This window comes from Anneissia japonica, unplaced genomic scaffold, assembly GCF_011630105.1.
Source record: "Anneissia japonica isolate Jap-2015-1 unplaced genomic scaffold, ASM1163010v1 scaffold3021_len127027_cov100, whole genome shotgun sequence".
Taxonomy (NCBI): Eukaryota; Metazoa; Echinodermata; class Crinoidea; order Comatulida; family Comatulidae; genus Anneissia; species Anneissia japonica.
In genome coordinates this window covers 51,322-54,873 of record NW_022692599.1, presented here as the reverse complement: position 1 = coordinate 54,873, position 3,552 = coordinate 51,322, and positions in this window count along the sequence as shown.

The following is a 3,552-nucleotide window of genomic DNA, read 5'->3' as shown; positions in this document are numbered from 1 at the left end:
CAAGTCATCGGACTGATATACGTTTATTAATTCAATTGAATTATTCCTCCGTGATTGAACTGACGACGACTAAACCTTCTCTCTATTACTGCGTACGTAAACGATCACAAAAACTCGCGACTTCTCACTAACCGTATGTATGTAATTGTCGAGGCTACTCGCTCGATCATCGTCGGGACGATTCCTCGATCAGCTGCTCGCCAAAATTGACAGACTGGTCATGAATATTAATGAGTTGGTTAGAAAGTTGCTACCAAGCTACTGAAAAAAGTGATCAGCCTCGTTTTCACCTGATTTTGATTTTTCATCATATCATGTTTTATTTCCGTAATTGTCGTTACATCTAACGTTTTTAAATTTTTTTTGTATTTTTTCCGAACTCAAAAAAGGTTAAATAAGCAATATATGACGACTTATTTTAAACCCGCACTTGGCCTTTAACGTCCATTCTTGATATACGTTGGTTCAACGTTGTACACTTAGGTTGATTCGACATTGAGATTAGGTCAGTTGATTGAACAACCTAAATTCAACGTCTTTTCAACATCGATTCTGTTCGGCGATACAACGTCACAACGTCGCGTTGATTCAACGTTGAACAATTACGTTGAATCGACGTTGAAACCATGTCAGTCACTGAACAACCTAAATTAAACTCATATTCAACGTCGATTCTTGTCGTTGATACAACGTCGTGATATGACGTTGGTTCAACGTTGTAGACCTACACTTAGGTTGATTCGACGTTAAAATTAGGTCAGTCGATTCAACAACCAGAATTCAACGTCATTCAACGTCGATTCTGTTCGTCGATACAACGTTGAAATGTGGCGCTAATTCAACGTTGAACACTGACCTTGAATCGACGTTGAAACTATATTAGTCACTGAACAACCTAAATTCAACTCCTATTCAACGTCGATTCTCGTCGTTGATACAACGTCGTGATGTGAAGTTCGTTCCACGTATTACACTGATGTTGAATCAACGTTAAAAGTAGGTCAGTCGATTCAACAACCGGAATTGAACGTCTATTCAACGTCGACTCTCGATGAAGATGCAACGTTGCAATATGGCGGTAAATCGACGTTGAAACTATGTCAGTCAATGTTTAACCTAAATTCAACTCCTATTCAACGTTGATTTCCGTCGTTGATACACCGTCGTGATATGACGTTGTTTCAACGTTGTACACTGAGGTTGAATCGACGTTGAGATTAGGTCATGTGGATTAAACAACTTAAGAATTGTTGTTCATGAAAATCAAAGATTTGGTGGCAGACGTCAAAAAATGGATCATGGATTTCTCTCAAATTTCTACCATGAATAGTTACTTGGGTGAAAAGCATATCTATGATATTTGTTTAATTTTTAGCTTCTGTTGTAATGTCAACGAGCCATTTTCTAATTTATACAGTTTTTGTCAATTTTGAACATTTTTAGAAGTGAAAATACACTGACTTTCAGACCTTATTAAAAAAAAAAGAACATGCATTATATATATTTTTTGTGATCATCCATGTAGATTACTAGGTATTAACTTTCATTTATCAAAAAAAAGTGTGTAAAAATTCTGTTTGGAAGATACCTTTATTTACATAAGGGGTTTTTCTCAAAATATATATATTTTTTTAATTATGCCTCAGAAACCTATCTGTAACTTCCAAAGTGGTGCAAACATATCCACCATCTTCCATATTTTGATAGTCAAAAGTTGTCCAAACAATAATCAAGAAAACAAGTTGTGGGTAATCTACACACGTGGATGCGGTATTGCCAGAAAAAACGGCATTTTTGGAATACAAATATCATTTTTTACTAAATGGATAACACTAGAAATCAACGTAAATTTATTTCAAAATAATGTTACTATAGTTACATAAATAGTCTAACAACATGTTAAGAAATGTGTTGCCAGGCTCATTTCAAGTTAGCTAAAACTTAATTTTGTACTGTATTGCCAGAAAACAGCATTGTTTTTATTGAAAATTAAGGTAGATATGCATCTTTTTACTGAACAATAACGCTATAAAATATAATATAATTTATTAACGAAAACAAATATAGTTACCTGACTAGTTAAACAACATGCTGAGGAAGGTGATGTAAGGTTTATCAATATACGATATTGTTGCCAGAAAAAGCAGCACTATTTCAATAAAAAAATATTGTAAATATACATTTTTTACTATTTACGGAAAACGCTATAATATAAAATATAATTCATTTAATTATAATATTACTATATACATAACTATTATAACAACATGTGTTGCCAGGTTTAATTTAAGTATGTTCAACTCAATATTATACTGTAATACATGTAAATCAAACAACTTAATTTAACTTTCTGAAAACCAAACAAATTCAAACACCACTCTGACAAAATCAATCCATGATAAATTCGCTTTCAACGACGAGTTATGATTTTCAACTTAGGAAGACTCAATTTAATTGTTAAATTCACCATGAAAAGTTAATTTTGACATATACAATTGGATGTTAAAGTTCAACTGTTTAGTGGACAAGCATGCATGTGGAGGTTGTCTATTGTGATTCCTCTTCGGCAGATTAAAGAACATCTTCATCTGACTTGTCAACAGTTTAGTAGCCTACAGTGTACTACTGCGTCTTGACATTTTTCTAGAAAATAGCTTTACATCTTTTGCTCAGATTTCGGTTGGTTTAGATAACTAACTCACTCGTCGTCCCTAGCTATTTATTCTCTTGTCTTTCTCAACCTCTGACACTAACTGTTTAGAATTTCTTTTGAACATATTCTTTTTGTTGTTTCAAAAAATCATTTGTTTTTTCTTGTTTTCTTTAAATGTGAAGGTGCGTATTCAATAAGTGTTGAATGTCATTTCAGTAAATTTCTATCAGATTACTCTTCATATTCTTCATATCCACACCTATTTGTGACCCAAGACCACAAAAAGGCTGTAAACTCGCATCACCAGGTTTCGAGAAAAAGAGCCAAATAGACAGTATAACATGTAATTTGAGCAAAGTGTGATTATATCATAAATATAAAGTATTACCTTTAATCTTACTATTTTTTTTTTAGTTTGGGTTTAATATTTCAACTCTAAATCCTTAAATTTAGTAATTTTATAAAGCCCATTCTTTCAAACTTTCAAACCGCCATACTTCGCTTCCAAACAACTTATTCACCTAGATAAAATTTAGGCCCCCAACTAGATAAATGAAAACTATCGGATAATAATACGTTTATTAGTATTATCGTATGCTATGTTTGTGATTTCAGAATAAACAAACAGTATAGTTATAAAATAGTAGAATGGTCACAGAGTTAGTAAAGTTAAGTCTAAAACGTATTCATAAAGTCATTCAAAATCGTGTACAAAATAGTTGAACAAACTTTAAAGAATGTCCCGAAAGTATTTGTAGTGCTGTAGTAAAGCTTACGTAATTGTATACCTAAATCCGGGAACTGTGAAATTACAATTTCAATGTTCCCTGCCTAAATGAAGGAAATAACCTTGAATTAATTCAAAGTATACTAAACTATTTCATGACCTGTTGTAAAAG